The sequence below is a fragment of the Bemisia tabaci genome, chromosome 3, assembly GCF_918797505.1.
Source record: "Bemisia tabaci chromosome 3, PGI_BMITA_v3".
NCBI classification, from domain to species: Eukaryota; Metazoa; Arthropoda; class Insecta; order Hemiptera; family Aleyrodidae; genus Bemisia; species Bemisia tabaci.
Window position 1 is genome coordinate 41,444,741 of NC_092795.1, and position 23,393 is coordinate 41,468,133.

At 38.8% G+C, this 23,393-nt stretch overlaps 1 protein-coding gene across 1 annotated transcript in view; it reads left to right on the forward strand.

The window, feature by feature from the left end:
• Positions 1-833: 833 nt before the first annotated feature.
• LOC109039449 (G-protein coupled receptor moody) overlaps positions 834-23,393 on the forward strand; it is a 264,915-nt gene continuing 242,355 nt past the window's right edge. Inside the window, exon 1 of the mRNA XM_072298371.1 lies at positions 834-2,058. The gene's annotated coding sequence lies outside the window, so the exon portion shown is untranslated. The remainder of the gene's footprint in view (positions 2,059-23,393) is intronic.

Below are 23,393 nucleotides of genomic sequence, written 5' to 3' on the forward strand. Positions count from 1 at the left end.
GAGAGGAAGAAATAATAATTAAAGGATATCGTAACGAAGAATAATTCCAACAGAGTTTTACAGAAATGCACCAAGTCGCATTTCAAAAACGAATGCGTCGGGAATAGTTTTGAATTCAAGTATATGCATACATTTTTGGTATTAAAAATTCGTGGCCGAGAATAAATATTTTGAACGTTAAAACAGTCGTTAAACTTTGTCTCAACAAATCTCATGAATGAAACTGTGAACATTTTTTCCGCGGTTTAAACTTGATGCGATTCGGAGCGCTTTGTTGAACTCGGTCCAATTATTCGGTCGTATTTATGCTAAAAGGATTTTCGTGCAACATAGTTTCTTTTTAGCATAAATACATTTACTTGCAGGAGAGAAGTTGTTTCATTGTCCGCGTAATGATTTGTACTCCTAATTCTAATACAAGAACTTGTGGAACAGGATCAAGAGCTGTGACTTTATCAAAAATCTGAGCGGCTAACCTAAAATCCATAAATCGAGTCTGAACTGAACTATATTAGGTATGTTTAAAACTTTAATACGGCTCGGATTTATTTATCAAATATACATTAATTTTAGTCAGGGATTCGAACCCTCTCAAAAATTACGTGGGGTCCGGGGTCGGGTCCAAAACGTAACCGTAATACTGCCGTGCTAAGGAAAAACGCCGTATAAACATTCGAGAGTTGCCAAATTTCCTTCAATAAAATATTTATTTTTGAGGAAAGTTATAAATATTTCTCCGAGAAATTAACTTAATTTAATTTTTCAAGAACTTTAAGTAAAATTGCGAAAAAAATTATCTGAACAATTGGAAAAAAAATATTTAAAAATTTTCCCGAAAATTCATGATTCACCTTAGGAAATTTTGCAACGCCTAAAGGTTCATACGGCGTTCTTCCCTTGCACGGCAGAATAGGGTTCGGGTTCGGTTCCTGGTTCGGGAAAAATCTTCGGAACCGGTTCAAAGGAGGTCCGACTTGAAAAGTGAAATAGAGTGCAAATTTCACTGTGCAATTAGATTAAAACTTACATTTACCAAAGAGCAGTGTTGTTACAGTTGCAGTAAAAGGATGTCATGTGAAGGGCTCCAGCGTGTGTCCACAATTGGTTTGAGTAATTTATATTTGCTGATAAAAATCAAGACATTCTGCGTTCGCAGTTTCTCAACAACTCTACGTGCTGCGTTTAAAACTTCTTCTACTCTCTTGACACTCAGTAAATCTAGAACTGCAAACTGTAAATTGTGAGCAAAACAACGTGCACCCAAGACTACTTCTCCGTCTATCAGTGAATTTTACTGAAATACAATTGGACTGCATTTTGCAATTTGGAACTATAAATTCTGGCTCTTCTGGAAAAACACTTGTGTGCATAGGAAAACTAATTGCACATACCGATGGTGAAACTGCAGAAATGCGTATATCGGTTTGCGGCGTTGCAGACTTCCTGTCATACTTTATTTTTCATATGGAAAACCACTTAACATCATTTATCGAGCACTTCGGATATTTTTCTTCTCTATTTGAAGAATATTCTGTGAAAATTTCAAGCCACGATGTTGGTTCGGTTTCCTTTTAAAAAATAAAATAAGAGGGGAGATTTTCAAACACCGCAACCGATATACGCATTTTTGCAGTTTCACCATCGATACGTTGCTTTTAGACCGGGCTAGAATTTATAGTTCCAAATTGCAAAATGTAGTCCAATTATCACCTCGAATACGGTAACTGTGCGGAGAATGGGCAGGCAAAGGATGGTTACCCTCTTCCCCGCGACGAGGGGGTGGGATGGGGTGACATTTCCCGCCAAAACGCAACGCTCCCTGCAAGGCGCGACGATACCGCCCGGCAGCCAACGTGCCCCTGCAAACACGGCGATACCGCCCGCCAGTCGTAACTCAATCATTCCCCGGCGAGGATCCGTGTTTCTCCGCGATAAGATCCGCGCGCGATCTCGCGAACCTCGTGTCTCGGTCCGCGTGTGTGATTCCCGGTGCCCTGCGTGTGAGTGTGTTTCCACAGTGTTTTCAGTGACGCATGGATACTTGTCCGGCGACCAGGGGTAAGAATCTCGATCAACTTATGATTTTAACTCATGCATGGGATGGGTGTTTCGAAATTGCCTCAAAGTATGCACTGGAAAAAAAGAAGAAGAAAAAAAAAAAAAAAAACATTGGATCCAGAGTCCAGACTCTTGAAAACATTGACACGAAAAAATACTCTTGATTCAATCGGATTTTTGCTTGAATCAAATCGAAATCTGCTTAAATTAAGAGGCTTGGTTCTTCCAAGCCTCATCCTGCTACAATCCTGCTAAGCTACATCCTGATTGAATGAATAGAAGAAAAAAAAAAAGGAAAAAAAAACAAAAACACATACACACACACCCTATCTAGAGTCCAGACTCTTGAAAACATTGACAAGAAAAAATACTCTTGATTCAATCGGATTTTTGCTTGAATCAAAACGAAATCTGCTTAAATTAAGAGGCTCGGTTCTTGATTTAAGCTAGATTCTGATTGAATCAATAGTGCTTTTTCTTGTCGATATTTTTAAGAGTCTGGACTCTAGATCCAATGTGTTTTTCTCTCCAGTGTGTCCGAATATTTGCTGAAAATACTAAAATCACGCACACTTTGCTCGTTCACTGAAAAAAAAGATAGGTAGAATTTACCGTTCCTCCACGCTATAATTCACATAGCGTGAAGGAATGGTAAATTCTACTAATCTTCGAGTCGATTCTGCCAAAGGAATGGTTACCTGAACCAGTGTATATTAACTTTTACCTTCCTTCTGGTAGAATTGACTCTAAATTAACGCTGTGTGAAATACAGCGTGCAGGAATGGTAAATTCTTCCAATTTTTTTTTCCAGTTTTCTGTTGCAGAAACTTACGCATTGCATTTTAGATTGATGGAGGAGATATTATTGTTTTCATTTTTACTTACACCTTATGCTTTCCTTTTCTATGCAATGAAAACTCAATGCATGTGTAACAATGCAATAAATTACTAAATGCAAACAGTTGTATCAACACAAATCTTCATAGAAAATAGGAAGAAAACCATAAAGAAACCCTGAGCATTTTAAAAATAGTGCGCATGTAATTTTTAGTGCTGACTCCGAAAATTACATTGTTTTTTTCCCCACATCTACTAATTTTTTGTTTTAGAAAATTTAGATTTTCCTCGAAACTCGAGTTTCTCTAATTAAAATAAATTTCCCGGAAAATTTGTAGATAGTATGAAATTGACGAACGTCATTTTTGAACTGAATATACAAGAATACATAGCGTACACACGCGTACTTACAACATTTTCCCCGTTGTTTCTGATAACGATCTTCTTCTAAGCATGATGATAGTGGTATTATTTTTATCACTTAGTGTTGCAAACAAAGGTAAACACAGAACACAGGTTTTCATAATAAATAATGAATTATACAAATATTCAATACGACAGAACAAAACACCGTATCTGTCCTAGGCAGGAATAGGTGAATGTTGTAGTCCGCTAAATTTTGAACATGCTTGTTGGCAAGGAACAGAATGTTGGGCAAATTAGAAGCGGCTATATTCGACAAGGGACCGTTCACCGGGGAGCCCCACAAGGAACAACCCTAAACTTCACGGAAGTTTAGGGGGGAGAGGAATGTTGGCAGTCTCCCTCTCCATCTTCTTAGCTACAGAAAAAATAATCTAAATTATCCGTCTTAACCTTAACCGCTTTTTAGATATGCATCTTCTCGTTTCTCCTTTTTCTTCTGTGCATCTTTCTAAATCTATAAAAGGTCATAATTAAATGAGGTCAAAGGCCAATGCTTTATCCTCAAAATGTAGGTACCGGATACTTAAATCGGGAGCTTTAAGCCCGTTAGTTTCAAATGAGTGAACCATTGAATTATTGTCGTCTAGCAAGGTTATTGAACATTTTATTTAATTGAAAATAACTCATGGTATTAAGAATTCAGCTCCCTTAAAAACAGGAAAATGAGTATAAAAAAATTCAAGGAACAGAATATCACTCCTTTTTGGGACGCGTTGTCAGGTGACTCTTTTCGAGAAAAATTAACTCTTTTGGAACACGATGAGCTCGTTGCAAAGTATAGAGGGATAAAAAAAAGAGGAAGCATATCTGCTATTTAAAAGGCCTTTCAATACGATTGTATACCAATCGCTATTGATTTTGTACGGATATTTATTCCGTATTTTGCCTCTATTTGGATTATCAAAGGGACAACCACCCTTCACAAGTTTACATTTCTCTCACGAAGAAGATTTGCACAGAGTTGTCAGCTTGAATGACAAAATATATTCACGTTCACAATTATTGGCTCTTATTAACAAATTTGATCTCGTAAATTACATTTCCCGAACGTTAAACGCATTCACCTGTAAGAGTTGAAATATTGAGAAATTAAGTTTGCAGACGAAGAAAAGTATTATATGAATACAATTAAGCGCTTCGTTTTACGATTTAACAATAACAGGCCGGTTTTGAGAGAAGCTCCTAAATATTCGTGAATTATAAAAAATATCTCAAAACACATTCTTCGGATGAAATAAAGAGTGAAAAATACTCAGCATTAATGTTTTTTGGAGGGGCTTTTCATGCATTTGATTGTCTGAGAATTGACGGTTTGTTAATGTGCCTATAATGCAATTTATTATCCATGGTTAAAAGCATTGGTTTATCATTGGGGAAAGTATCTGAAGAACTATTTCCACATAAATTAGAAGAAAGAAAGAAAACAATTAACTTTATACTTGATTGCATTTATCTATCGTGGGAGGTGCATTGTTGCGGCCGTGATAGGTGCCTTAGTGCCTTCATTTTTCTAAAAGCAACATGGACATCCTAGAAGCACGTTTAGCTGTATTCAGTTATTACCACGGACTTCATCAACGCTTCGTCCTGCGGTAGCATATACATATTTACCTGAGAGGCTTTGAATTAATTCCGACAATAGGACAATTTTTAAGTCAAGGCTTGTTTACACCTTTGTTAATATAACCAACTGCGGGTTGTTTCACACTTTTGTTAGTTTTTTTGCTTTTGATTCTGGTAAAGTTTTGCAAGTAAAGATAGCCACAATATGACTAGCTTTGATTCTGGTATACCTTTTAAATAATGAGCAAATGGTTACAAAATGCAGCATGAGTAATTACTTTTTACCTTAAAGATAACAATATTAAATGTAACGCACATAATACTTTGACCGAAGTGTCACAAAGTTTAACAGGCATATGCGAATGGTGTTTAGAGGTAGCCCACAAAACTTTTGGGGCTTAATCATGAGAGGTTACTCACCCTCAAGTCTTACTGACCTCGCTGACCTTGCTCGCCGACCTTTGCTGTGGTGATCATGTTGGAAAGTGATCCAAAATCACCCCTTGCCTCGATCTGCACAAAGGCCAAACCTTTCGCACCATGAAATTTAGTATCAAATTTCCTTTTTCTCCCTCAAAAGACATCGTTGAAGTGGAGTTGAAGGACTCCTAGATCTGTCTACCGCAAAACGGCAGGCAGGACTCGTTGAGATTCTTCGCTTCCCCCCTCCCCGCGAAATGGATATTTTATGTGCGCTCTGCGTCATATTTGGGAATATGAACGGAGACAATATCTTCTCCGGGTTGATAAGTTTATGAAAGTTTGTGAAGTTCGCCCAACGCTCAAACATTTTTTCCTCCAGTTTTCGGAATTTTGTTGCCAAATGTCGGTCTTTTGATAAGAAAACTGGACGCAGATACGGCTCATCCGATTCAATTCGGCAGCACATCTTTCCTCCGTGGAGAATTCTAAGTCGGATAATTTACAAAACCAACCGTGGTTTACGCCAAAGCTTGCTCGTATGTTGACTCAGCACCCTTTCGAGTCCTTTGGCTTCGTTTATTTTTTGCTTTTCAATCTCTTATTTTATTTTTTGCGCGTCCCTCTATTTTCTATCTTCAGTTTTCTAGACTTTCCGGATTTTAAGAAAAAAATGAATGGCTCTCTTTGAACAGTACTGTCGTGCTAAGGAATAACGTCGTATGAGCATTCGAGCGTTGTCAAATTTCTTTGGATAAAATGTTTATTTTTGAGGAAACATATGAATACTTTTCCTTAAAATTTTCAGACACTCCAGATCAAATTACGAACAAAATGATCTGAAAAATTTGCAGAAAAATATTCAGAACTTTTCCTGAAAATTAGTGATTTGCCAGAGAAACTTTGCAACGCCCGAAGGCTCATGAGGCGTTTTTCCTTAGCACGGCAGAGTTGACGTAAGTAAATCTGGGGAAGTGTAGGGAATTAATATTTCCAGGACCCCAGAACTATGCCCTATCATGGAAACGTATGTACTAAATATCTTGTTTTGAAATAATTTTCATAAATCGCGGATCGCCCTCGTTTCTGATAAAGGTTTCTAAGGTGTTCATAAAGTAGTAGGAAGTTAATTAAAATTGCTTTCACAGATTCAAACTTCTGAAGGACTTATTTTCATTATCGTGATTAAGAATTTAACAGCAACAGTGAAGGAATAATATGGTCGGAGGTTTTAGGCTTTATCGTCTTCATTTTTTGATGGGTGAAAAATGGCCAGATGTGCTCACGATTAAAAAGATTTTCGTTACATTTTTAGGCGAACAAATCTACAAGGAAAGTCCAATTGTGAGCTTTTAAATATATATTCCCTAGCTCTCTTCAGTATAAAGTATGGAAAGTTATGGGTATTAAAATTACTCAGTTTCCTTATAAATAAGAAGATTGACGATTATAGGAGTGGAGACGTCAATGCCTATCCGAGCTTACAAAATCCGAGATCATTAAAACTTTTCCATCCCAGCTAGCCCAGTATCTGACGGGGGCTGCGAGAGTTCGTGGTCGATGTGATCACTTTCGAGACGTGAAAACACACAGGGAGCCGATTTCGCAGTCATTCCTTAAGCTTAAAGCTTCTGTAACCATGGCTAGAGCTTCTGTAAATGGGCCTTATAGTTTAAAAGAAAATATGAATACGATCAAAAATGATGTACATTAAATTTGTGTTGAACTTTAGGTGTACATATGAAAATATGTTACTCGGACAGCTTGCTGAAACATTCATGAATCGTCAATTCTATTACTGAATAGAAATGAAGTGTGAACGTATTATCCAAAGGTCATAACTGTATTTCTCTATAGAGGGGCCTCAGATCATGCAAAATAATGTAAAAAGGAATAAAATGACGATGATTAAAAAATGAAAGTATTTTATGATTCTCCAAAATTTTTCGATCACCTGTGTTCTTGACCTAGTTTCAAAAGGATGCCTGCTAAAATTATTGATTCTTGTACTGGCGATTCTACTTAAACTTTTGGAAGTCACATATGCAAAAATATTGTAGGTATTTTTATTATGAAACCAACTATTAACCTCATATATTCTCATTTATTTCATTCTACATATCGGATGGTTCAGAAACTTAAATTGCCCTGGTAAAAATTGGCGATAGGAGCTGCGTTTCAAAATACCATAGGAGTTCTTATAGCCGACTGAAGAAGGCGATAGAAAATCATATAGCTAGCTGTAGAAAGTGGAAAAAAGCATACGGCCACGCTACACGAAGCGATAAAAAATTATACAGCCGGGCTATAGTTCCTATCGCCGGGCTTTACACTTTATCGCCTGGCTGTTGCTTTTTCGCCATCAGCTATAAAATGCTATAAGAAATGGTGTAGAAATTCGTGTGTTTTGTAAATCCTTAAGTTTGTACGGAATCACCTTAATATTTACAAAACGCACATTATTTTTTCCTTTACTACATATTTTTTTTTTTTTTTTTTCATTAATTAAAATGAGAATAATCCATATAGAATGTGCAAACATTTCAAAGTCATGAGTTGAAAAACGCTGACTAAACGAGATTAAATATTAGAGCCTAACACAAAGCGTAGCGGCGGCGGCGCACTGGCGCCTACAAACCTATCAGGGATACTTCACACATTGCGCAATGCGTGAAGTATCCCTGTTAAGTTTGTAGGCGCCAATGCGCGTTTCGCGCTGGCTGCCCGCCCGCCGCGATGCGCCGCAGCTTACCACGGCGCTTGAAGCAACTATTTCACACCAGAGGTATTGCACAGTATCATACGAGATTGAAGGCGCTCCAACAAATTAGGAATGGCAGGCATCCTTCAAAAGTACGGAGCTTTCCTCGCAAAATAAATCAAGATACTACGGCCCAAAAAGAGAATGGTAGTCCAAGAACTCACTAAGTCCTAGCATCCATAATTAGTAACGTTTAGCATAAACTTTATCGCCAGGCTGTTGCTTAGTCGCCATTGGCTATAAAAGGCTATAAAAATTGTGCTGCCGGCTGTAGAAGCTATTGGAAATCTTACAGCCGGCTGTAGGTCTATGGTATTTTGGAACACAGATTCTACTGCCAATTTTTACCAGGGTGTTTCTGCTATTTATTAAACTAATAATAAATGATGAAGAAGTTAGAACTGTTATTATAACTATAAATAGTGTTGCTTCTACTCGCTCTGGCTGGTATCCTCATGCCATAATAATTATTAACACGACAATGATCAAAATGTCGAATATTAAGTAGAATATTATGAATCTGTGAAAAGATCTGAGATGTGTTTCTTCTAAGAACGGAAATAAAATAACAGCGCAGGAAAAGTTAGTAGATCATAGATTTTTATCTACAGTTTTGACCAGTTAACCAAAAGCACAAACAATTTTTTTAAAATGATATCCTCCAAATTTCCCCACTTAGGGAAGTATATGAGTACGTCTAAATAAAAACCCAAGGACAAAAAAATATTACATCATGTATGCATGTGTAGCGGGTCCCCCCTTGATCGCCTTGGTTACCAAAATCTTTATAGTGTCTAATTAACCTCTGTTATCCATCGTGTGTTACCTCTGTTATATTTCCTCTTAAAAAATCTCCGTCGTTTTTTCTCTGTCTGTCTTTGTCTGTTATATTTTTCCTGAAAATTAAAAGGTAAAAAGCTCAATTCAAGTAGTTAAGATTTTATCAAATCCTTCAAAATTTTATTTTATTGAGTTCAATTCATTCAATTTATTGAGCCAACCATACGGTTGGCTCGATATCGGCGAAGGGCCAAAAAATAGAGATTCCTTGTATGGGCCCTAAATAACTTACACCAGCGAAATAGCAGTACGGAGGAACCCTTCAAAGAAGCGCGTAAAACGAGTCTCATCCTTCGGAACTCACTCTCGCTCTCACTGAGTTAAAAATTTCACAATTCCCCGAGACGAGGGTCTCCTTCTATCTATACTTTTTTTATCGTCGGATAGGAGCGCGCCGGAGTGAGTCGCGCGAGGGTGGGGGAGGACGCCCGGTCCTGGCAGCGTGGAAAGTCTGTCAGGTAAACGTTTAAATATGCCGGGGCGTCGTTGCAATCTAGTTTTATGGTCGCCAACGGTTCCTGCTTCCGCACGCGGGATCTGCTTTATTGAAGTCGACCAAGCGTTTCGGGGCCGACGCGCCAGTCCGCCCGATCGGCCCCGGCTCATCCCCCCGGGAACGCCGGATATCGGGCCGGGCTGGCAACGCCGCGCCGAATAATATTTGAAAAATGTCGTCACGGGCACCGACTGCGCTTTATTCCCCGGACTCGGGAGCTTCCTCCCCTGGCCTCGTTGTCAGCTGGCTCAATTCATTTTATCCAGCCTCGTTCGGGGACCCCCGTCCCCCCCACCTCCTGCGGCCGTTTCAGCCCCCCTGGAACAGTTATAATGATTCGATGGATGGTCGCGCGAATGGGCCTGTTGCAAACTTTTGCTAGAGCAAAAATAAGAGTTGTTTCTTATAGATAATGCCTCAAAAATCACGATGAGCGTATCGGCAAAGTCTGAAATGCACTCATAACTTCACAGTCTGCGTAAGAAATTTGCGGTTTTTTGAACTTCCCGCTTCAAAAACGATACTACGGCACAGGTGAACATTTTGTAAGAGGAGTCGCTCCATCGTCGGCAATAATCATCATGGCCGACGCCAATCCGCCAAAACACGTTTGATGGGACGAGATAACACCTGAACTGGATTAGACCAGATAACAATCGGTGTGTTAACGTTCATATTTTCCACGCCCGAATTGATTGACCTTGAACTCTCCTTGAATTACGCGCGGAACTGAGTGCAAGCGTCGGCCATGATGAATATCGCCGACGATGGAGCGACTCTTCTAACAAAATGTTCACCTGTGCCGTAGTATCGTTTTTGAAGCGGGAAGCTTAAAAAACGCAAATTTCTTACGCAGATTGTGAAGTTATGAGTGCATTTCAGACTTTGCCGATGCGCTCATCGTGATTTTTGAGGCATTATCTACAAGAAACAACTCTTACTTTTGCTCTAGCAAAAGTTTGCAACAGGCCCATTACTGGCTGCAACGGTTGCCTCGATACGATGATTGTTGAGCTTGTTTCAAAGTGTTTATTCCATCTGGATTTTGTTGATCGATTCGCGGAAAACCCGTTACTAACGCAGGTGGGAACCAGTGGCGTGGCGTGAATGATCGATTATCGATATCTCGCCATTTGTATCTATGGTAAAGAATCGATTACTAAGGTGTTCGTTGCGAACACTCTAATAATCGATCTTTTTTCATAGGTTTGAGTGGCGTATCAATCGATATATCGCAAAGCACGCAGCACGCCACTGGTGGGAACAAACTCGCCGTTTCTCCGAAGGGAGAGCATGTACCTAAATTTCAGCGCTGCGAAAATTAGGGCAACCGCTTTTACTAAAAAAAAAAAAAAAAAAAAAAACTCTTTTGAACGTTTCTGACATAGTTCCTATCTGTATTTTTTTCAGTTTTTCTTCATAGCAGCTCTCACTTCCAATGTATCAATTTCGCAGACATTTTCGAGACACAGGATCGAAATTAAAGTTGCAAAAACTATTTGTGTAGGTGAAGACAAATTGAGAGAAGTGGTAAATAGATGTACGACTGAGGCAACATTTAAGAGCAAGACTTGTATGAAGAAAACTAGGATGGATTACGACGGAAAATCGTGTGTCCTCGTCCGTCGAGAACGCTGATAGTTTTTATGCGCATGCCTTTCCTTTCAGGGTTCGGCCTGTTCTAGCTATTGTTGGGTTGGTTGTCTCCACTTGTCTTGAATCCTTAGGGATGCAAAGCGCGGGTGTTCCCGTTAATGGACCACTAGACAAGGTACGAATTTAAGCATTCTGATACATATTTCTTAACTTCAATTTCACACAGAACACGATTCGCGCAATGAAAATTACTGATACCAACTCCTAACGGAGATATTAACATTTTTATTGCACATTGGTTACGAGGAATTTGAATTGCCCGCTCACATAAGAAACTCAAAGCTCTACGTGAGTCAAATTGCGCACTACAACGGTTTCAGCAAGCTTCTCAATCAAGCAATGTTCATTTCCAACCATGTGTTGTTCAAACTATAAGTCATTTGCTATAGCTGGGCCAAAAGCGTCAAGATTGAGGTTGCCAGATTTTCTTATCGCAGAGACGTTCATGATAACGTTTAGCGCGCGATGTGAATCACGCAGAGCATTGAGTTTTCATGAGCGGGTGGTTTCAATTCACGCATCACGAATCATTAAATATCTTTGGAAGGAGTTGATTTCGGTAATTTTTGTTGTGCGTATCGTGTTTTACGTGAAATTTTGGTGAAGAAACATATATCAGAATGCTGAAATTCGTACATCGTCTAGTGGTCCATTATCGAATATTAGTCAGGGAGAGAACTCCTAAAAGCTCTTCAATAGCTCTTACTGAAATTCCGTTCCTCTTGTCAATGTGTCTAATTAAGGCTCTGCAGATCAACTAGCAGAAACTCAGTTTTTAATTAAGAGAGTTAACATGATGAAAAAGCATCAAAAAGGTAAGCGAGGCAACGCGGGTTCTGACATGGTCCTATCTGTTTTCTTTCAGTTTTCCCTTATAGCAGCTCCCGCTTCCAATGCATCAATTTTGCAGAAATTTTCGAGACATTTCAATTTCAGGATCGTGCTAGATCGTAAATTTCTGCACTAGCTAGGTCTCAGTTCCGCCGCTCCATAAATTTTGATGGCAGGGAAGATAGTGCATTCTGGTGCTTATTTTTACTGCTTGTTAGATATCTGTACTCTCCCAGAATTTCATGTTTTTACGTGCCACGATAACCTCAATTTTATCTCAAATTGATACCTGTTGACGGTTGAATTATTAGAATTCAGTCGATGAATTCTTTGAACTTTGAAGTTAGATTCCATTAAATTAATCTTGATTTCTCAATTTTTTTTCTCCTCATTTTGAATGAAACCTCGTTGGAAACATTGACATATTATGTTAAAAAAGTTATAGAATTGCTTTAAATGTTTACCCTGCATTACCAATCGCACATTCTCTCTAGTTGGCACTTGTTCGCCATGGTTACAAGGAGAGAGGAGAATAGAGCAAGTAAATTTTTCTTGGTTGATTGTTTTCTAATTGTTGCTGGTGTCTAACTGTTCAAAGTAATTTGACGACTTGTAATGACGATTGATGATTTGACGATTTGTTAATACACGTTGTAAATTCATTGTAAGTCGACTGTATTATTTCTTATTATTCATATTTTATCGCCTCATTGCTGTACTTATGGTTTGATGCTAAAGACAATCTCATATTTTTTTGAATAAAACATGGAGAAACAGCACTTATTCAAAAAATCTAATATAATTATTTATACTTTCCTCTCTATGAACATTAAAATTTACCCCTCTGCACAGGCTGAAATCCTGAATGGAGCTTTCTAACATGCGTGTTTTTGAGTGGGTTCAATCTAGATTACCTAAAATCTTAATGCTTTAAGCGTACATAGTTCGTCACTAAGCGGACGGTGGTTTTCCTCGTTTGCGATTTCATGAATTTTACTCCTGAACCCTATAAAACGACGCACTCATGAGGAAGAAACTCGCAATTATGGGACTCCAAAATTAGACATTAATCTTATTTCTTCTTCAAACTGAGCAGATGACTATCATCCCTCTCTATTTCTCCCTCCCACTCTCCTTCTCCCTCACATCTGTCCTTTAACTTAAAAACCAATCAAATTTTTTCATGACCTTACTCTCTATCATCTCGCAATTTTGTGTCTCATTTCCCTTCAGTTACCAAAAGTAATCGTTATCAAAACTGATTGTCAATCCCAATAATAATTTAAAAAAGCGATAAAAACGTTTTAATAAAAATTAATAAGTATAAACCTCTGATATCTGATTCTCTACTCAATATTCACACATTTCAGGACTTTGAAGTGTATCTGTAAGAGTATTTGAAAACGAAAGTTATACTTTCCTTTTACAACTTAACATACTTTATTCAAAAATAGCTGATCATACTCTTATCGGACATGACCTCGTTCGATAGACGATCTCATTACTTGCCAATTTTTTTCTCTTGGAGGCAAATTCAATTTAACCTTGCTAAAAGTTTAAATGCTTTTTCTTTTACATCTATAACGAGTTTCACTTCTCAGGTAACATAATATTTAAAGTGACTTAATACTTAGATTCCATTTCTTTAGAATATATCGTTCGACTAAGCGTGTTAATCAAAGCTAGATTCACATTATCACTGTTAGGGATCAACGAACATTCTCACTTTGTTTGAAAAATATGTGTTTTTTTCGTGTCCCGATGGACACCCATTAATTCTATCGCAAGTTTATTATGCCTCTAATATTTAACCACCTCGTTTGCTCATTCAACCCATCTTGTAGCGATTTAACGTGCTGGCGAGGACACCGTATGTGGGTGAGCTAATCCTTTGAGACTATTAACGCTTATGATTCGCGATGATAATACTTCCTCTCTTCGGCTTACGCTCCAGGCTATGAGCCGAGATCAGTGACCGCTTTAGTTATCAGTGGCGTGGCGTGCCTGCCGATATATCGATTGACTTGCCATTTAAACCTATGGAAAAGGATCGATAGACAGGGAGTCCGTAACGAGCGCCTTGATAATCGATTCTTTACCATAGCTTCAGATTGGGAAATTTCGATGATCGATCATTCACCCTTCGCCACCGTTGGTTAACTTGTTGTCTTGCCCTATCTAGCCAATCTTCCCTTATGTGCCCTGGGGTGATTTTAACGGAGTTCATTCAACCCACGATGGACCAGAGAATAATTTGTCCATTTATTTTCGTCCTAAATGGAAATTCGTCCAGGTTCCATAAAAATTGTTTGCTTTTACACTGCTTCAGTTTATTTACATAAAAAGTAATCCCCATAACCAGATGTCATATACACACACACTGGAAAAAAAAACACATTGGATCTAGAGTCCAGACTCTTAAAAACATCGACAAGAAAAAATACTCTTGAGTCAATCAGATTTAAGCTTAAATCAAGAACCGAGCCTTTTAATTTGAGCGGATTTCCTTTTGATTTAAGCTTAAATCTGATTGAATCAAGAGTCCTTTTCCTTGTCAATATTTTCAAGAGTCTGGACTCTAGATCCAATGTGTTTTTTTTCTAGTGCAGAGAAAACTCAACACTAAAGTTTAGTTAATTCGGTAAGTGAAACAGAAAATAACCCTAGCCTTACTTCGTTTTCTGTGGACAATTTCAAGAGAAAATGGCAGCTAGTTTTATTGAAGAAAGTTAATAAAAATCGAGTGGTGAAAACAAACGTCGCGATCGGAAGAATGCATTTGCGCTAAAATTCACCGCAAACTGTACCAAGATAACACAAGGTGTGTTGATTTGCGTTCCACTTCCTACATTAGCCAAAAATAACACACGAACACACATTTTTTTATTAGTGTAATGCAGTCTTATCTGATGGGCTGCAAAAAATCGCATGTATACATTCAATGAATAAGAAGCGTCCATAATAACCCGATTTGACCTAAACCTCGATGGACGTTAGGTTTGGCTGTGATGGATTGCGTCACATTTTCTTATCTGGCACGACGATTGAATTGCCGGATCCACTATGCATTTTCAGCATCCATCCATCCATTACTCTCAGTAGCCGTCATTAAGTCGCAGCAACGGGGCTGCATCCAGACAAAGGTCCGTTGCAGCATCGCCAAGAGTTGAGCCGTTGACCCCCGCTCAAAAGCTCATTTTTGGCGCTCGCAAAACCCCTCTCTGCACCGACTTATTAATTTCCTCCTCTTCGCTCCTTCCATTCAGCTCCGCAGCGACTTGGGATCAACCCGCTTATCAAGGCGCCAAGTTGAAGCTTAAAGTTTAAAAAATCGCGCTATTTCTCTGGACTTTTTGGATAAGTAAGGCCAATCAGATGTCTCTATTCATCTCTTATCAGATCATTTAGTATAGAACATGTAAGACGCACAAAATTTAGAAATTGGAGTTCGACATCTTATATGCTTAGATAGGTTATGAAAATATGAGAATCAAGAAATCTATTGATAGTTAGGAGTTTTCAATTTAATATAATGTTGCAATTTCACTACCAGATAGTTTGTCGGTTTGTTCAAGTTTAACAAAAGACTAGTTTTTGCTTACTTGTTCTTCCTCGTTTGGATACCTTATTCTCCTATTATTAGGGATGGCATTTAGTTATTAAAGTACATAATTCATCTTAATATATAAATGTGTAGGCTGCAAATTCAACCATACATGTATCCCCCTGACGGTTTGTCGTAACGACATCATCTGCAAAGAGGGTAATCCCATCTGTAACTTCTGCAATTTATCACCTCTCACCGTCAAACACGCGATTATGGACTGCTCTGCCCTCGGGCATCTCCGCTCACATATTTACTCACCAACAGTCAAAAGGAAAAAAAAAACCCACTAACCTGCGATGAACCCAATGTCACAACCACAATACTGAAACTGTTTGCCTCCCTTGATTTTAAAATCTAAATGTTTGTATATACACCCATCTTTTATATTCTTTGTGTAGACATTAATTACTGAATGTCTTTAAATAAGTTAACTAACTAACTGATAGATCATCGTCTGGTGTCCGTTGTGCCGCCACATGCTAAGAAGAAATCGTCTATTAGATCGATTTGAACGGGCGATCTTAGATGAAATTTCCATCCACCGAGGTCCACATCAGGAGCGATAATTGTAGACTGAACGTCAAGGAAGTTAAGGGGGGGGGGAATGAAGCGTCGCCATAGAAACCAAATTTTTAGTTAGTTCAATCTGTGTTCTCTTACTCGTTTCGTCTCGTAAAATTATCCTGTTCTCTCCTAAATTTTTCCTACTTCCGAATATATATCCTGAATTGTAGAAAGTATTAAAGTAATAATCAAATTATTTAAGCAATCCCAGTAATCGGTATTTACGAATACGAATGCATACAGAAGAACAAAAATAGTTTCGCCGACGAACCGCTCATCCAGCTCTCTGCCGGCAACGCGGCTTTGGACCAATGAAAAAGCAGATTGAGAGACGCGAAATCCTCGGGCAAAGCGACGGGAGGGGGAAATAAAGAGGAGCTTTAAGAGCACAATTAGAAGGATCCAGTAGGGATTTCGCGGCAGCCGGGGGAGGACGCCGGGGGGGGGGGGGAGGAACAGGACATGCAAACTAGGTAATGAGTCGCGAGCTGGCGGATGGTGTGCGGTGTGGTATTCGATTGGGGTAGGTTTTGGGCCCGGCGGGGAGGGGAGGTCGCGAGTGAGTGTGACGTATTTTTGGCACGTGTCCGGGCTCAGACCGCACTGCGTTTCGCTCGCCCCCACAGTTGCCGGATCTAACTGATATTTCCTAGTTTTCCTGACGGAAGAATGTAATGGAAATGTTGCATGTGTGAGGGATTTGCGATTTGGCTGTTGATTCTTATGTAAAAGTTTGCGAGAAACACGATGGTGCCACTGGTTTTCTTTGAAATCAACTCCCAAGCTCAAAAAAAGCTCTCAAGTTGAGGCTAAATTGGAGGGGATATCCCACGCAATCCTGAGAGTCCACCTATCTACATCAAGACGAACTCTTCATGCAAAGATAGGGAGCAAATACATTGACAGGGATGCCGTGATTTCAGTTTTAGAATCCCCAAATAAGTTGGCAGCTCTGTCAATGTATTTGCTCTATATCTTTGCATGGAGAGTTTGTATTGATGTAGAGGTGGACTCTCAGTCCACCAGTCAAGAATCAACAGTCAAATCGCAAGTTCCTTACACATGCAACATCTCCATTGCATTTCAACGTTGGAACATTTCCATCAGTAAATCATAATACTGGGAAACTGACTGAAAAATTCAACAATTTTTTCCCTCACTGGAAAAAAGTCGCTTGGATCTAGAGTCCAGACTCTTGAAAACAATGACAAGAAAAAATACTCTTGATTCAATCGGGTTTTTGCTTGAATCAAAAAGAGATCCACTTAAATTAAGAGGCTTGTTCTCGATCGAAGCAAAAATCCGATTGAATCAAGAGTATTTTTTCTTGTCAATGTTTTATTAGTTACAAGGACATATTTTACTTGCGAAATATGTCACTTCCTTGAAGAAAGGAGTATTTCACATATTGGATCATGAACTATAAAGCAGATGACCTCCTAAAGATGATAATGCCCGATTTTTATTCGTATGGATGTCGAACAAAAGGACTGATTAAAAATTATTTACGGTCACAGCCTACAAACTCGAAATTGAGAGCCTAAAAACGAGAATGAGTTAGCAAATAAGAGAATTTTTCATGACCTACAAACGTAAATGATATTGTTTGTGCTTCACAGCTCTGGATTATGGGTATTCTCGCGCATGGCCTTGATCGGGATTTAAATTAAGAGAAGAAAAATTAAAGACACCTCCGGTATACCATTACTCTAGAATACTCGAGAAATGGAGCATGCAGGATTAGTGCTCCACGTGTGTAAGTACTAATGTCGTTGAACCTATTTTTTACTTAATATGTCGAAACCGCTATTTAGCATGCAAGCATTGTCTGGAGAGTAGGATAAAAATTTTCCACTATGAGACGACGAAATTAAAATGCTAGGTGGCACCTCGCAATGAAAGGATTTAAAAATGTTCTGAGACTAAGACCCAAACGGTAGTTTGTTACCTACTCTGATTCAACATCACATTTTTTTATTCATGACCTGCGAACTTTTATCTGAAGTTAGCTTTCATCAAAATCCTCTATGAGAGTCTTTTTTGTGCTTTACCTTATTTTATTAGTAAATAAATATCGATCATCGATTACGTTTTACCTCACAAAAAATTATTGTTGATGTCTATGCTATCAAATAGAGGACCTCACAAAAATCCCTGGGCCGACAGTGCAGTTCATTTTTTAACATTAATATTATTAAATTTGTATGTATTTTAATTGGGAGATAGTAAATATAAAACAGGGAAGAATATTGAGTCTCAACATAACCGAAGATAGGAGACTTAATTGGGCCTCGTTTTTTCAACTTTTCTCCCGAATTGGAGCGACACAACATTGGCAGCTTAGAGCAGTGCATTGCGAGTTCACGCCTAGCGCCTTAGCGCCTTCAATTCCGCCGATACTACACAGACATCCATCAAGCACGAATAGTTGTATCTCTGCGCCGTCATCAGCGAGCGTCCTTTCCTTTGCTGTATTCCCCTTTTGTGATGATTTCGTTTGATAAAACAATATCTTACTATAGTAAAAAAAAAGTAAGGCCTTTTGTGTGTGTACGTCCGTGTCATTTTGCATTCTCATTGGTCCTTTCATTAACCAATCAGAAAACGTCATTGATAATCCCCGGGAAAGAGTCTCCCAAAAAAGACGCTGATTTTGGCCCCTTTTAAGGTATTCGATTCGACCATCGGACCAAGGTTTAAATGGAAGCTTATATTAACAGAAAACTCAGTAAAAAAATTCAAGATGAGTATAGGAACTGTTTTCGAGTTACGGGGGGGCAAAGGGGTCACAATCCGGCCTAATTTTTTGCTGTTTTCTTGTAGAATTGATGTATCGGCGGGGTTTTTATCGTTGTTTACGCATGTGTAGCACATGGATTCGTACGTGTTTTTACACGTAGAATCGATTTTTAACGTTGCCAAACCGATATACTGATCGGTTAAATCGATTTTGAACGATTTTTTAAGGAAAATCGATGATTTTTCAGGATCGAAATCGTTTAATTTCGATTCATGAATGAATAAATGCACCTGAAATGACTGAAGCACACGTTACCCTATGCATTTTGACACGGAGAATTGATTTTTAACGTTGGTGAGTCCATTAGCTATCGTTTGTATAGAATTTTTGCGATTTTTTCCGGAAAATTGATGACTTTTCGGGATTAAAATCGGGTTTGCTCCATCCGAAAATCGGAGACATGTACCCAACATGATTGGAGCACATCGACTCTTACGTATCTTTATACGTGGAATCGATTCATAGCCTCGATAAGTCGATATACCGATCAATTGTATTGAATTTTTGCGATTGTTTGCGGAAAATCGATGGTTTATCGGGATTGAGATCGGTGTCTCTCCATCCAAGATCGGAGAAATGTACCCTTCATGATTGGAGCACATCAATTCTTACGTATTTCTACACGTAGAATCAATTTTAAACGTCGACGAGTCGATATATCGATCTGACATACACAACTCTTGGGATTTTTTACGGATATTCGATGGTTCTTTTATATGGTTCTATATATATCGATCTTTCTACATCGGATCATTATGGAATCGCACAAAACACGTATCACACGTTCGTATCATCCCTCTATTCATAATGAAAATCACCATTTCATTTTATCATATGATCAATCTCTACGTTCTCATGGTTTTCAATTACAATTTTTTAGGTTAAAATGTTTGTTGTAAAAATTTCTTTCAAAAATTTCCAGAACTATACGATATACTAAAGGTATGTATTATTTTTTTCCTAAAAAAAAACAACACAATTCATTCTCTTTATCTCTTCCTCTTTTATATTTATTTAAAGTAATTTTTACTTTGGAATTATTTACTCTGTAATAAATTATGGTTTTTGAAATCGAATACATTCCTATTTTATTGTTACTTTTTTTCAATGTGTCACTGGACGGGAAAGGACCGTGGTCGGCTCGGCTACGCTCGCTTGCGCTGCTTGCGGGGCTTGCCCGGAGTCTCTTTACCCAAGTTTTTGGGTTTTTTGGAGTTTTTTTTATACGCCTACCTTTAGTGAAAATCTTTTTTTCCTTTCGTTTTGTTATTTTTTCTTTTAACTAATCATTACTTTACTTTTTTCATTTTTTAGGAAGAAAAGACTGTCAAATTGTGAGAATTAAAAAATTCTCGTAACAAATGTATAATAACAAACAAATGTAACAATATATAATAAATTATTGTTGTAAAACGGTAACTCATCAATATACTTAGTAAGAAAAATTGGAATATCCTCAGCATTCAAAAATCCTCTGAAGATTGAGCCATTCTCATATTGACTCGGAGCCATGTCAATTTTCATCTAATTCTAAAATATTTATCTTCTTCTTTGTTAAAAGTCACAGACAACCTGCCGAAGTAGTGCTTTCGAGCGGTTCCGGCGCGTGTCGCACCAAAATTCAAATTAAGAGGTGGATTACTTTTAGCCGGTCGACTCCTCGTTTTATAGAGCCAAACCGACACTACCTAGTACCCATTTGTTTCAAGGCAGAGCAATAAAATATCACAGGAAACGTGACATTCAATAATAATATTCTCTATTTTCACTAAGCTCTTCCAAATTTCTTCCAAATTTTTTCTTGCGCAGTTTTGTTGTCAGGCAAAAACGTTTCTACGGATCAGGGTGTTTCCTTGGAAATTTTAAAACCACCTAGTGCAACACTACCGTGCTGAGGAAGAACGCCGTATGAGCCTCCAGGCGTTGCCAAATTGTCTTTGATAAAACACGAATTCCCTGGAAAACTTGTTAGTATTTTCCTTCCAATTTTTCAGAGAATTTTTTTCGTATTTTGCTCTAAAGTTCCTGAAAATTTAAAGGAAAAATATCTATAACTTTTCGTGAAAATACATATTATATCGGAGGAAATTTGGCAACTCCTAAATGTTCGTACGGCGTTTTTCCTTAGCACGGCAGAATACACACACACGCAAAAAAAAAATGTTAAAAGTGAATATTTGCTAAAAAATTACGTTAGAGACGAAAAGATTGCCGTGAGATTTGGCTACCCGGCTAATATGGAAACCGATTCACGGTAGAATGGGTCCTGCAGTCGGGGACTCTGCCAGTGGCGTGGCGTGCTTTGCGATATATCGATAGATATGCCACTCAAACCTGTGAAAAAAGATCGATTATCAGGGTGTTCGCAGCGAACACCCTAGTAATCGATTCTTCACCATAGTTTTAAATGGCGGGATATCGATAATCGATCATTCACACCACGCCACTGGGACTCTCCTACCGCTCTCTTGTCCCAATCGCCTCTTCACCGACCCCCTTAGCCTCAGCCTCGCTCACACTCGATTAAAATGAAACAACGCACGTGCTCCGGTGCTTACCTCTCCGAGTGTTTTTCATTTTCCTCCGCGTTTCGCGACGCTCTTTGTTTCAATTTGATGATCTGAAAGCCAACTGTGGTGCAGGGATTTATCCGCCGTTTTGTATCGTGTCCCTCCTCGCGAGCTCATCCCTTAAACGGGCGGGGATTTCACCCGGAGATGGGCTCCGTCTGATTGCTCTTTTCGCTCCGAGATAATCAACTTCGTGGCGAGATTTGAGGACTTTCCTTGGACTTTCTTTCCTCGCTAAGGAGGAACATTTTTGACGGCTTATATTTACTTTGAAATAGGCCGCTCTTTATGCATCCGTGAGAGCGAGAGGAGGGTTTCTTAGAATCTGCGCTCCAGGTAAGTTTCAAAAACACTTTCGGCTCTCCAAGATTATTAACAGGACTCCTCATGCATTGAAAGGCCTCTCTAGATCCCTCAAGTTTGAAGCGGATGGTATTGGAGAGGGTTGCACGGAGAGGGTTGAAATTTTTAGAATGATATTATAGTTGATAGCGTGAACAACCGATCGAGTGTCCTATAAATTTTTCTCCCTTTTGTTATTTTGTATTTTTGTTACCAATATAATAACCCAATCAATCACAGAAAAAGTGAGTAATACTAGTTTTTCAAGTTATTATAGTCGTCCGGCCGGGTGATACACCTCTGAAAGCTTAGTGAAAACGGTATCTTAGTCTCCTGGGTCCTAACCTCCAAGCTCTCGTCAAAACTTTCTGCTTCCATCATTCGTCACCTTCCGGCCAAAGTATCACAAGTGCCATGTGACGTTTCAAAATTTCCGCCGCCATTTTATTATTTCACTGAGACATTTTTCAACGGAGCTGTCCGAAAATGTCACTGAATTTTATCGGCAGCCTAAAGAAAATTCAGTAAAATTTTCGGACAACTTAGTTAAAAAATTTCTCCATTAAAAAATGAAAATGTGGCGAAAATTTTTAAACGTCGCATGGCGCTTGTGTTCCTTTGGCCTGAAGGTGACTATTTATCTTTTAAAATTGAACATCATCGTTAGAAAGAATGTATCACGATATTGAATTCGAGGAATTTTCAAATAAATCTATCTCTGTTTCATTTTAAAGTAGGCAAGCGATGCAAACATGAATAGATTTCGTACATGAGAGTTCAGAATTTCTAAGTCAGCACATTTTACGTGAAGCGAGGAATTTATGCGTGCTCTTAATTCGCCCCATCTTACACGCATCATAGTTCATTTTTGAGGGTATCAACCCTTTTGTGGACGCTTTCAGCGCGGAATGAGAACTTATCCACCTGAACTGGATGAAAGCATCCCACACGAAATGATCTTTCACGGGTGATGGAACTGACCACCACACAAATATAGCGGCAGGAGCAGGTTGCTAAGTTTCGCTCAAAATACGCCAAAATGTCCGTCACTTTATAATACATGTGGGGATGATATACAACTACCACTATAGAATCTTGTTAACACATTCGATGCGAACGTGTGTAACACACTTGCAAACCAATCGTGTCGAAGCGTTATTAAGAGAGGCTGCTAATGTTAAATCGCTGTAGGTGCTTGGTGTGAATTGCTTTCTCAATTGACCGAGGTTAATCGCGTGGAGAAGTGATAGATGGAGGACACCGCAATGGGGGCTGCTTCTGAGGGGATTGGCGAGATTCTGCACGATATAATCGGCAATCTAGCTCATACATACAAGTTCGTTATTCGATGAGATAATTAAGAAGCTATTGACCTCTAAGATACTGCGGGGATGTAATTTCACCCGAGATTAGGTTTCACATGCCGTTTAGCGATAATTTTCGGATGAGCCTCATTGCTTCGCAAAAGCGGCTGTTCTCGCCAAAAGTGTCAGCTGGGATATGGGCTGAGTATCATAATGAGGTGTTTCCATGGAGAGGTTTTGTAAGTAAGATTTGTCCTGCTGAGTGAAAAAATTTATCAAAAGATCGGCCTACCCTCTCAAGGAAAGTTTTTTTGTTGA